The sequence below is a fragment of the Pristis pectinata genome, chromosome 10 (genome assembly GCF_009764475.1).
Source record: "Pristis pectinata isolate sPriPec2 chromosome 10, sPriPec2.1.pri, whole genome shotgun sequence".
Taxonomy (NCBI): domain Eukaryota; kingdom Metazoa; phylum Chordata; class Chondrichthyes; order Rhinopristiformes; family Pristidae; genus Pristis; species Pristis pectinata.
In genome coordinates, this window is record NC_067414.1 from 38,469,162 (window position 1) to 38,483,123 (window position 13,962).

Sequence of the window (13,962 nt, forward strand, 5' to 3'; positions counted from 1 at the left end):
GCACTCTCAAATATATAAAAAAGAGATACCATTTAGAAAACTAAGCAGAGAGTTTTTCAAGTCTCCTGGCCTAGCCAATCAGCACCGAACGACATATTCACTTAATAAGAATGTCATTATCACAATTCTTTTTTCAGTGACTTGTGATCAGAATGGTAGCCATATTTTGTACACTCAAAGCTACACACACTTCATTAACTTTGACATGTTTTATGAAGTCTGAAAGTCATAACAGGGCAAAATATCCTGTTGTGGTCTAGACCAATGTGGTTTTTCCTTCTTTATTAAGTATGAGTGGCAAAGACCAACCTTGTTGCCCATTGGCATTTGTGACTGGATCCCCTTAACCAAAAAGCTGTGATCAGTTGTACCCACTCCTCCGGCTTTGTTTCCTATTTTTCATGTATTTAAGCATTAACTTCTCCTTTGAAAGCCATCTTCACCCTTCTATCAAACCTTCAGCATTGTGGGAGTACAGCAGTTCAAGGAGGAGGCTCATGACTTACTTCTCAAGGGCAATTAGGGAATGGCAATAATACTGGCTTTGCAAGCAACATTCAGAACCAAACAAAATTAAAGAAGTAAATTCCTCCTCTTGTCATAATCTGGCAGAGTATTATTCACCAAAGTGATTGCTTGCCAACTCTGCACTGTCCTCAGGTAGTTATGTGTAGTTAATTTGTTCTCAATAGCTAGCCTGTCTGTGCTGCTGACTTTACACCTCTTCTCTCAATATTCACAAGCTAGATACTTCAATGTCAATCACATCTGACCAGTAGTCTGCTCAGGTAGGATCAAAACACCCTGAGGTGTGATTGGCTCCTGTATCCCCATCCCATTTGAAAATTCTTTCAAAGATATGGTCTGGAAGTCAAAGTGCTTCAATCCAATCCACTCCTAGAATTATCAGTATCTGTTCATTGACTGTGGTAAGCAGAAGACCAGCAGTTCAAGAACAGACCCAAGTCACAGACCCAAAAAGTTGACTGTATCTCTTTCTGAAGGTGCTACCCGCCTTGCTGAGTTTTTCCAGTAATTTCTGTTTTTGTTTCAAGTTTCCAGCATCTGAAGTGTGTTTTGATTTCCAACAGTTCAATTACTTTGTGACTGGGAGGGGGGCTCCCCATAGATGCATGACATACCTTACTGTGCATCAGTGGAAGGATTTCAAATAAACATTGTAGCCTACATGTAAATAACTCACAGCAGTATTTATCTGTGCATTGACCTCTGCTTATCTATTAGCATGATAGTCCTCAATGTCTTGTCCCTAATATCATTTCTAAGTGTTCAATAAATGCCATTTAACATTCCTGTTCCAACCACCTCATCTTCCAGCTCAGTTATATGAGGGGTACCCTGGCATATCTGTTTCATGGATTTACTTTCCTGCTTCTGAGTCAGAATAGAATCAGTATCTTTATTCTCCACTGACCTGTAGTCCTCAGCAATGTGCCCTACCTTATGACAATTGTAGCAAATGAGCATCTTAAATGGGCATTCTTGGTATCAATGGCATCTTTCTCTGCCATGAGATTCTCAGCCTTCCTGCCTTTCAAACTCTTGATTAGCTGGTTTCCTGCCAAACCCAATTGTGGTATCACACAAAAAGCTGGAGGAACTCAATGGGTCAGGCAGCATCTATGGAGGGTAACAGACAATCAATGTTTTAGGTTGAGACCCTTCATTAGCTCTGCACTTGTGGGATTCGTGTGGTGAGGAAGACCATGCTGGCAGTTCCATCTCTGTGTGGTTCCTCCATGCTCACACTTCATAATTGTACCATGGGTGAATTTGCCTTATATTCTCGGAAAATATCTCCATGATCCCTTGGGTCTACTGTGTTAACTAATTTTGCCTTAATTCTCTTGACAGTCAATCCAGACACTAACTTATTCCACAAACTCTAAACTAAGAATGTCTGAAAGTTTGCACCCTGTTAGCAACTTCTTTAATCTGCCTATCTACTTGACAAGTTGTCTCCAGTCTCTGGATGTATGTGACAAACCTTTCAAAGATTACAATGTAACTTTCAAAGATAGATATGTCTCCTAACTCCACCCCTTCCCCTCCCCTACCTGGCTTGATCTGCCCATCGTCCTTCAACACCACTCCTCCCCTCAGTCCATCAATCACCTCTGGCCTCTGTCTCACCACTACCTTTCTCCTCTTTATACTGGCTACTTCCCCTCTCCACTCAGTCCTGATGCAGGATTTTGACCCGAAACGTCGACAATTCCTTTCCCCCACAGATGCTGCTTGACCCATTGATTTCCACCAGCAGATAGTTTGCTTCTCTAGATTCCAGCATCTGCAGTCTCTTATGTCTCAGTTTAGGCTGAGTCTGAGGATCAGGGCATAAGTTGTTAAGGTGGTGTGGAGGAGGACCTTTTGATGCAGAGTCTACCAGCATCATCACTCCAGTACTGCCTCCTAGTGTTGACCAGTGGGGGGGTTGGAGGAAAGAGCCTGGAGAAACTGCTGCTTGTGATCAGGCGTCAGGGAGATCCACTCGGTATTTGGCAGAGATAAAGAGGAAAAAGGTAGTGGTGAGACAGAGGCCAGAGGTGAGTGATGGACTGAGGGGATATTAAGGAGACCAGCATGTTCTGCAAGGGAGATCAATGGGGCAGCAAATTTCATGATGATTGGACTGTTACTATCATGGGATCAGGAACAGCATAGTGGGTGGGAGTTATTTTAGTGCTGGTATGTGGAGTAATCCAAGAATTTGGATACTTGCATGCCTCTCCTCATCAAGTGATGGGTGCTCCAGAATAATCTGGTTTAAGAAGTTCCTCTGCAACACTGCAATGCTCCAGGTGTTGCATGGAGAATGATATCATTGCATATATTCCTGTTGACAAAGTCATATTGGTTTCTAAAGGATTACGCATGAGAAGAAGTGCCCAGTTAAGTTCATCAAACAGCGTGACACAATCCAGTTTCTAGGCAGTTGGATTTTATTGCAAAACCACCACCTTCAACATTACCCTTTGATATACATTTCTGTTAGTGAAGGCACATCATCCATCCTACACTATTTCAGTCACGTCAATGCCATAAGAAGAAAACATTGGATTTTGGTGCAATATTTGAAGATCTGAGAAAGTTTCAGTAAGAGTGCTCCTCCATTCAACATCAGGGTTATTGGCAAATTTGTAACTGAATCAAACAATAGACTTTTCCTAACAAACAACTTACTGAACCATGTTTCAGAATTATTGGAAACAACCCAGTCTGACAGCCTCATCAGCATTCCCTCAGCTGCTTTTACTTCTGCTGGGTTATTCTTTGCAGCTTAATAGGGATTGTTGCCCGGGAAATTACCATGTAAGCAATGTAAACAGAGCAGTCTGTGGAGATTAAAGAGGATGCACATACCATTGTCATTAGTTTATCTCCAAAGTTTTCAATAAGGTAGCAAAGACCAATGAATCAATGAAAGTGTTCCAAAAATACAAACCTAATTCAATATCCAATAAGACTAATGAATCTGGTATGACTTCAAAGTTATTCCACCAATATAGTTTATGATGGCATTCAGGCCATGTTTCTATTTTATCAAAAACAGGATCAAAAGATTTGTATTCTTCCCTAAAAATTAACAGTTATCAACATTATAAGAAAGCACATTTTTGAAAATGTGATTTCATTTATAGGAATGATAAATGAGTTTCTTTGTCTCGTCTTGGAGGCTTCTTGGGATTGAGGATAATTTGCCACTAGTGGGTTTGAGGTGTCCAGTGAGGCCAATGTGGAACCCACAGATTCTGCTACACATGGGGCAGGATGTGCTGGATGATGCACTCCTTCCAATATTTACTCTGGACTTCTAAGTGCTCCCCACAAAATGACTCAAAGGTTCTCAGTGCCTGAATGCTCCCTCTCCATCCTGAATTATCACAGTCCAGGAATTCCTGCAAGTCTGTGGGGAGACTTTGAGAACATCCTTGAATCATTTCCTCAGTCCTCCTGGGAATCCCTTGCCAAGACTGAGTTCAAAGCCATTTGTTTGAAGGGACTGGCGTCAGCCATACAGGTGATATGACTTGCCCATAGATTGAGTGTAATTAAAGCCTTGATATTGGGGATGTGGGCCTGGGAGATTTCCACACAAATGTGGAATCCCATTTCCTCAAAAGATAATTAGCAGTTAAACTTTAAAAAAAGATTTTACCTTTGCAGTTTGTCCTTTCAATCTCTCTTATTTGTGTCTCTCTCTGTATTTTCCAAACATTATTTCACATGTTGCTCATCAATTTATACCTCCTGCTTTATATTTCCTGGTTTAGACTGTTTGGCTTAGTGGAGTTTCTTCAATCATTGAAGGGCAATGCCCTTAAGGCATGCTACAGATGCCCTTCACTTGGCTGGCAGTTTGATGAAAGGAAGGTTCTGATCCAAAGCCAATTAAGTCTTTGTGGATCCAGTTGTGGTGGTAAATGTTGATTGCTGTCCTTCACCACTGTTTTCCAGGCTAATAAAATGATTCCAATGGGATTGATACCTTTTGAAATTTGTCAGCTTCTTTTCTGCTCCTTATCAAACATTGCAAAGCTAACTTCAGATTTCAAGGATTGAAAGTAACCCCATTAGTACATATAAAAAAATCCAACATTACTGAGTATTTCCAGCATTCGTCCTTGATCTCAGACCCAGTATCTGCTGTACTATGCTTTTGTCGTGAACAACTTCAACCTTGGTACATGGCATTCATCGACCTCACCAAAGCCTTTGACTACGTATCAAGGGAACTCCTATGGGATGTCCTATCAACCTATGGATGCCCTGAAAAGTACATTCGAGTCCTGAGACTCCTCCACGATGGCATGCTTGCCACAGTCATGGTTAGCAACAGTAACTGTGAGCCTTTTCAAGTCAAATCAGGAGTAAAACAGGGATGCCGTGATTGCCCCAACTTTGTTCACCATCTTCATTGCGACGATCATCCGCATCATCAAGGACGATCTACCCCTAGGAATCAAAATTGTCTACAGAACAGATGGCAGACTTTTCAATCTTGCCTGTCTCAAGTCCAAAAACAAGACATCCATGGGTTCCCTCCTCAAATTCCAATACGCAGATGACAATTGTCTTGCAGCTCTCTCAGAAAACCACCTACAACAGATTCTGACTGCCTTCAACTGTGCGTACACGAAACTTGGACTTACCATCAATTCCAAGAAGACTCAGATCATCTACCAACCGTCACCAACTGAGACAAATTGGATAGAACCATCAATCCAACTTGACGAAACAACCCTGGAAAATGTGGACCACTTTCCATATCTTGGAAGTCACCTCTCCTCCAATGTTGACCTTAATGACGAGATCCAACATCGTCTTAAATGGGCTGGAACAACTTTTGGACGTCTCCAAACAAGAGTCTTTCATGATCGTGACATCCGAACAGACACTAAAATGTTAGTTTACAAAGCAGTGGTGATCCCAACACTCCTGTATGCATCAGAAACTTGGACAACATACCGACGACACCTGAAGGCACTTGAAAAGTTCCATCAACGCTGTCTTTGAAATATCTTGAATGTCAGCTGGGAAGATAGAAGAATCCACGTCAGTGTGCTAAATGAAGCAAAAACAACAAGCATTGAAGCCTACGTTATCAAAAACCAACTAAGATGGAGCGGTCATGTTGTACGGATGAAATACGAATGTCTACCGAAACAAATCTTCTGCTCCCAGCTTAAAGTAGGCAAATGTAAAAGAGGCGGACAACAGAAGAGATTCAAAGTTGTCTTAAAAGCCAACATGACGAAATATAACATCAACATCAACAATTGAGAAACCAATGCCAAGGACAGGAAACTCTGGCAAACCATCATCTGAGAAGGAACAGCAACTTTTGAAGCCAACAGATGTGCAGAATTAGAGGAAAAGAGAAGAAAATGGAAAGAGAGGCAGCAGCAACCAAAGCCCAATCTGCCATCTGGAACTACCTGTCCTGAATGCGGAAGAACTTTCAGAGCCAAGATTGGACTCATAAGCCACTTGAGAGCCCATAAATAGATCAACGGAGCGAAGACCATCATCCTCGACCTCGAGGGATAGCCACGACGACGGCTTTTGTGCCAAGGATGTTGTAGTTGGTTTCTCCGCTGACAGTAATTGCCTCCCAAAGTTAAAACTTCTCTGAATGGTATGTTGCACTGAAGCAATAACAATAAAAAAAGATGAATCTCCCTCTGGTGTTTTTCAGCAGTAGAATGACAGAAGCCTTGTTTGTACACTTTCAGGATTTATGCAGCTCTTCTCACGTTATCATAGGTAGATTGATGAATCCCTTGTATGAATTTACCCATGTGGTATTTGAGATTGAATCACTTACCTGATAATGTTTTAAATTTTGGCAAGTAAATGTGCTCACATTTTGTCAAAGTGAGCTTTGCCGCTGTTGTGCCATTATAAGAAGTGTTATCTGCTGGTGAACTGCAGAGGGATTTTGACATGGCTTTCCTTGGTCTGTTGATATGGATTCCCTTTGGTGCAATGCTTAATACAACAGCCATGTGCAATGGGTGCAGGCAGAGGAACTATGCTTTTCCTCTTTTACCTCACTAACTAATGTCTTATTGCATGTCTCAATTTTTCATGTCCTACTTTTATAGATTTTTGATTTCATGTACCATTTTAACCAAAGAAGAACAGGTCAGGGCCTCAAGCAGAAGGAAAATGCAATAATTTCCTTTCCACATCTTTAAACCTTCCTCAAAGAGATATAAACTGTAAAATATGGAGTCATTAAGCAGCAACGAATGTACTTTCCTGGGGAGTACTTATTGCCAGCTCCTCATCCCTGAATTATCCTGTGGTGCCCCAACAAGTTCAATGACTTGATGAGAGCCAGCAAGATAACAAATAGTGCAGGCATATTGTTTTTCTTTCTCATACCGCACTTTAATTACCTCTTTATACCTCCCCACCATTTGCTACCTGATACACACTCCTCATCATCCTTTTGTAAGAACACAAGAAATAGAAGCAGGAGTAGGGCATTTGGCTTCTTGTGCTTGCTCCAATACCCAATAAGATCATCTCATTGCTACTTTCCCACACTAACCTTAAATCATTAATATATTGATGTCTGTTTTCAATATACTCAAATACTGACCCTCTGCACTCTTTCTGGGCAGTGAATTCCAAAGATTTACGACCACCTACATGAAAAAATTCTCTCACCTCAGTCCTGGATGGCTGATGCTTGAGATGATGACCCCCCCCCCCCCCCCCGGGTTCTAGACACCTCAATCAGTGGAAACATCCTCTCTGTATCTAACCAGCAAAGCTATTTTAGAATTTTGTATTCTTCAATGAGTTCATCCCTTATTCTTCTATATTCTAGAGAGTAGAGGCCTAGTCTGAATAATCTTTCATCAGACGATCCTCCCTACCCATCCCTCATCTCAAGAGTTCTGCACTCTCTCTATCACAAGCATATTCATCTTAGATGGGGAGATCAGACTTTACACAATAGTCCAGGTGGCGTCACATCAGGGCCCTAATAAAGGTGAACATACCATTGGCCTTCCTAATTGCTTGCTTCACCTGCATGTTAACTTTTAGTTATTTGTGTAGCAAAAAAACAAACTGCTGGAGGAACCCAGTGGGATAAGGAGTATCTGTGGAGGCAAAGGGATAATCGATGTTTCAGGTCATGACTCTGCATCAGTGTCCCTTTGCCTCCATAATGCTGCTTGACCCACTGAGTTACTCCAACAGCTTATTCCTTCTCCAGATTCCAGCATCTGTAGTCTCCAGTGTCTTCAATTATTTGTGTACATGGACACACAGGTTCTTCTGAATAGCTTTCAATCTTTCATCACTTAAAAAAAAACTCAGTAAAGTGGATAATCTCATATTTTCCAACATTATATTCCAACTGCTATGCCCTCGCTCATTTGCATGGTCAGCCCATCTCTCCCTAAAACTTTTTGCATCCTCCTCTCAACTCACACTGTCACTTAGCATTGTATCACCAGAAAATGTGGGTATTAATATAGATGGTTCCTTATCCAAACCATTCAATGAAATCTTCTTAGAGGACAAATTGATGGACATATTCACCAAAGAGACATTTTCACCTCTTTTAAGGAGAAGATGTTTTTGGATCTGCTAATCACTCAGTCTTTTCCTTCTATGACATCAATAATGTCTTTTCAATATTAAGTTAATAGTTAAGTCCTTAGCACTATAAGATACCTGTATCTTCATAATCCAAAACTGCAAAAATCAATGGCTGGAAATTCACCATTGGTCAGCAGCTCTAAATCAGCAATATTGTAATGGCCATGCATTGTACTCTGGTTCTGATATATAGTTCCATTGAGGTCAGCTGCTAAAATATTGTGTGTTTATTGCTACCAACTGGAAATCAATCTCTTATCACAAATATTTTGATTTTTTCGGTTCCATAAGCTCCTCTTCCCACTCAGATCAGGAGCTGAACCTGAAGTATCTCTTTTCTATTTACCCGAGCTGAATTAACAATGTGAACCCAGGCAACTCAAAGCAACAAAGAAAATGATTGAAAAGCCAAAACCTGTAGAAGCTGGAAATCTGGACACACAAAAGATTCTGCAGATGCTAAGATGTAGAGCAACACACGCAAAATACTGGAGAGAAGGCTTCTGCCCTCTTCCTTTCCAGTCCTGATGAAGGGTCTCGACCCAGAACGTCGACTGTTTATTTCTCTCCATGGATGCCGCCTGACCTGCTGAGTTCCTCCAGCATTTTGTGTGTGAAGCTTGAAATCTGAACTGTAAACAGAAAATGTTGGAAACACTCAACAGGTCGGGCAACAGCTGAAGAGAAAGAAACAGATAAAATTTCAATGACCCTTCATCGAGACTTGGAAAAGATAGAAATCAAATGTTTTAAATGGCAGAGAAGGAGAAGGGATGGTTAGAACAAAAGTAATGCCTCGGTATGACACAAATGTTGACAGTGCCAGCTGAAATAGGGTTCTGAAGGGTTGTTAATCACAAGTTTATCTCTCTGAAGGAGACATAAATAAGACATAAAAAAGAAGATGAATAAGAAAAGAGGAGAGAGAGAAGATAACAATGCTGGCCTCTGAGATGCAGAACACTGCAGTTGCTGCAAATCTGAAATAATAGAGCATGCTGGAAATACAGAAGGTTGGCAGCAGTGAGGCAGACAGAAAGAGATAGAGAGAGGGAGGGAGTGAGAGTGAGTGACAGAAAGAGAGAGGTGGAGAGGAAGAGATAGAGAAAACTGAGTACAGATGACAGGTTGATGACATAGCATCAGGCAATGCTGAAAATATTGAAAAAACTCAGCAGGTCAGACAACATCTGTCGAAAGGAAACAAATTAATATTTAAGGACTGTGACCTTTCACCAGAACTGGGAAAGAGAGAAAAAAATTAGCCTAGATAGCTGAGAAGATGGAGAAGCATGAAAGGCGGAACAAGGGGAATTTCTCTGATAGGCTGAAATAGTGGGAGTAGTTAAAATAAGATTAAGCTTCTTCGCCTGTGTAATGCATCGCTAAGATTGTATAACCCAGTTCAACCCAGATAAGTGTGAAATGGTTCATTTTTGTAGGTCAACTATGATGGCAGAATATAGTATTAATGGTAAGACTCTTGGCAGTGTGGAGGATCAGAGGGATCTTGGGGTCTGAGTCCATAGGATGCTCAAAGCAGCTGCACAGGTTGACTCTGTGGTGAAGAAGGCAGACGGTGTATTGTGCTTCATAAATCATGGACTTGAATTTAGGAGCCGAGAGGTAATGTTGCAGCAATATAGGACCCTGGTCAGACTCCACTTGGAGTACTGTGCTCATTTCTGGTCACCTCACTACAGGAAGGATATGGAAGCCATAGAAAGTGTGCAGAAGAGATTTACAAGGATGTTGCCTGGATTAGGGAGCATGCCTTATGAAATCAGGTTGAGTGAACTTGGCCTTTTCTCCTTGGAGCGACGGAGGATGAGGGGTGACCTAATAGAGGTGTATAAGATGATGAGAGGCATTGATCGTGTGGATAGTCAGAGTCTTTTCCCCAGGGCTGAAATGGTTGCCACTAGAGGACACAGGTTTAAGGTGCTGGGGAGTAGGTACAGAGGAGATGTCAGGGGTAAGTTTTTTACTCAGGGAGTGGTGAGTGCGTGGAATGGGCTGCCGGCAACGGTGGTGGAGGCGGATACGATAAGGTCTTTTAAGAGACTTTTGGATAGGTATGTGGAGCTGAGAAAAATAGAGGGCTATGGGTAAGCCTAGTAATTTCTAAGGTAGGGACATGTTCAGCACAACTTTGTGGGCCAAAGGGCCTCTATTGTGCTGTAGGTTTTCTATGCTTCTATGTTTCTAACCTGTGTAATGTTGTATAGTCTGAATATACAGAAAAATCTTTTAATCTTCTAAATTCTGGAGAGTATAAATTGAAATGAAGAGATCTGGAATGAAAACGTTAGTTGTTTCTCTTTCCACAGATACTGCCTGACCAGTTGAGTTTTTCCAGCATTTTCTGTTTTTACTTCAGATTTCCAGCATTTGAAATTAATTTTGATTTTCAAATTCTGATACAAACTGGAAAGTTGGCTTACGTGAGATTGTTGAATTCAATGTTGAATTCTAAAACTGTAATGGGTCAAGTCCGAAGATGAGAAGCGATTCCTCAGGCTTACATTGGGCTTTATTGGAACAAAACAAGAACAAAGTCAGTGAGTAAATGGGATGGATAATTAAAACACGGCCCCCATTATGGACTGAATGGAGATGTTCTGCGATGCAGTCACCCAATCTGCATATGATTTCTTTCAAGGTCTAATGTAATTAAAGTGCTCCTACTAAAGACATTCCTTAAACTGGTTCCCTACTGCTGCTTCAGGGTCTAACAGAAACATCGACAACAGCAATGACAAACATAATTTCTATCTGTATAACACCATAGGAGCTTTATGAAATACAAATTTACCACTCAGCCACATAAAGAGATGATAGTGAAGAAAGTAAAAGCTTGATCAAATGGGCAGGTTTCTGCAACAAGGAAGAGATAGAGATTTATACAGTAAAATCCAAAGCTTAAGTCACTGGCATCTGATAACATCAGGTTGGATCATGCATGATCCAATTCAGGTCTTGTTCTTCCCTCTCATGGCATGCCTATGATTGCACTTATCTTATGTGGCCAAGTGGTCCCAAGACCTTTGAGGCCTCGTTGCTGTGGCTGGTCTGTGAAGTGGGGCTATCCACAAGTGGTGAGGAGGTCTCACAGAGTGGAACCTGCCCTGGATCACCCTGAGGGCCTTCTGACAGCCTGCGCTGGCAAAATCCTTTTCCACTGTTTCTAAATCTCTGATGATCAGAATCATTTATGCACAATTGAAGTCCATTCAAATGTTTTACTTAAGATACTAAAATAAAGAATGCTGATGGGCAACTTATGAACTGCTTATGAATTGCTTCTGGAGAAGTATTCCTGGGCATAAGGAACATGCCAACACATGCACTATAGCAAGTGATGGTTCTCTAAAAGATCACTGGATAGCCATCAGCACCATCAGACTGTTCATTTCTTATAGGTACCCATTGGCAATGGTGGTGTCAATAGAAGGTGGTGAAATCAGGTCGTTTGTGAGGCTTCACTTCTCTGTTTATTGAAACAGCTAAGTGGCATTCCTTCCCCGAACATCTCTTACTCCACATGTGGCTCCTCCTTTAACCTGCTCCTCAAATGCTTTCTCTTTGATAAAGTTGTTTGGACAAATGTTTTTTTATTTCACTGACAGCATATCTGATTTGGGAACTTTATGTAAACCAAATGTTCTTTTTCCCTCATCTTTTCCCAAGATTGTGGCGTGGATGGTGGTGAATGGCTTAATTTATCACCATTTCTTCCACCGATGATGTTCACATTTTTTGCCTTCAGTGAAAGTGTTATTTATCATGCTAGTGCCATCTGTTTCTGAAGCATGGGCTTTGCCGACTTCAAGCAAAATGCAATACTGCCTAAACTCATTAACACTGGCTGCTTGTAACAGAGGAACACCATCAGACAAATATTCCAGGCATGCGCAAGATAGAAAGTATAACACATGAACATTTCCCTCTCTACTTATGGTATGAATAATAGGTTGTCTTGCTCCCCTTTATGACTGAATACTGCACAGATCAACCTCCGTGACCCTGAAAATAATGAGAACAGCTCATTGCGGGTGCACTCCTGTCATCATTTTGTTTCCAATCCTGTGAACACTGTCTGTTTCCTGAAGAAAGATGGGAGATTATGATTTAACCCTTTCGGCTTTTAAATGAAGCACAGCGCTTGTCCACACTGCCTGAAGAAAGGCAGGGCATCTGGGCCCGTCATCTGCTTGCAAAGGCAAAGATGTTAAAATAGATGGCATCATGGGTTACTGTTGGTTAACTTTCAGTGACTTGTCACTAAACAGCATTAACGCAAGACTGGGAGCCAGTCCAGTGCATCTCAGCTGGTGGATTAACCATGATGCAAATGGAAGAGCTTCATAAGCAAATAAAGGTCAGAAAGAGCTTTATGAATTAAAACAATTCACTTGAATTATCTCCCTACAAGACTAAATCAGAGGCCAGGGATTCTATGGTGAGTGATTCCTGTCATGACATCCGAAAAGCTTTCCAACATCTACAAGCCACAAGTCAAAAATGTGATGGAATACAATTAACTTGCCTGGCTTAACACTATTCAAGAAAATAGGGACCATTTAGTTGGCACCCCATACATCCCCCTGAAATTACACAACCAGAGGCACATTGTGAATACAATGTACACTAATTACTAACTATACCTACCAGCCTCTAGAACCTAGAAGGACAGGAGAACTAGGTGCCTGGGAACACCACTGCCTACCACTGAGAAGATGATGATGAGGTTCCTTGATTTGCTGCAAGCTCTGTGATGAAAATACTTCACAAATGCTATGATAAAAACACTTCCAAGATTTGGATTCCCCCACTGTCCCCAGGATTTATTAATTTCAGTCTTGAGCTTACTCTGAACGACTGATAGGGAAAGGCTTGAGGTCCTACAGGAAGAGTTTTAAGAATTAAACAAAATAAAGAATATATCCTCAAAGATGGTAATCTCCAGGTGATCCTGGGTGACTGCCAGTGCCACATGTTGGTGGACACAGAAGTAAGGCGATTGTGGAGGTAAATCTGAGAGTTGAAATGGTGCAAGAGGGAGTTCTCTAGATTCCCTGAGCATTGGTATCAAACCAAAAACAGACGGGGTCAGGTGGTTACAACCAGGCAGGTTTGGGACCAGTCTCCTCTTGGGGAATTGTAACCAGGAGGAAGACCCAAGGCATTGTGCGTCTTGGAATAGGCTTCTCCCATGACTTCCTGTCAGTGTGGAGAGTTGAGATGACAGAGGAAGCAAGTGTGATAGAAGATTGCATTGGGAATTCATATCAGGCAAGTGATGGGTGGGGATGTGCTAAAAATGTGTGATAGTTGATAGGTCATGACAGACAGGTAAAAGAAACATATGTCAGCAGGACTGTAGACACCTTGGAGTCTTTGGTGGCAGCAGAGGGTCTCAACTGTTGCACTGTACCCCCCTCGCTGTCACTGTGGAAGCCTAGTGATCTCTCTGTATTTGCATGTCATATGCACCGAAGTGCTTGCGACAGTGTTAATCTCTGGCCTTATTCTCCAAGCTTTACTCTTTGTTCATAGTCACAACTGGACTTTACATATCCATCTGAAAGGATGCTGCATTCGTGGTACTTAAAACATAGTTTGACTTTATTTTTAACCTGCTAATTCCTTTACAGCAACCTTGACTTCAGAGAGCTTATGGTCTATTATTTAATGCAAAACAACCTTAGCTGTCTTTATCTTCAGAATAAAAATCAAGTATATTATCACTGATTTATATGTCATGAAACTTGTCAGTCTTAAAGCTAGCTACACTAAATTAAAAAAAAATTAGCT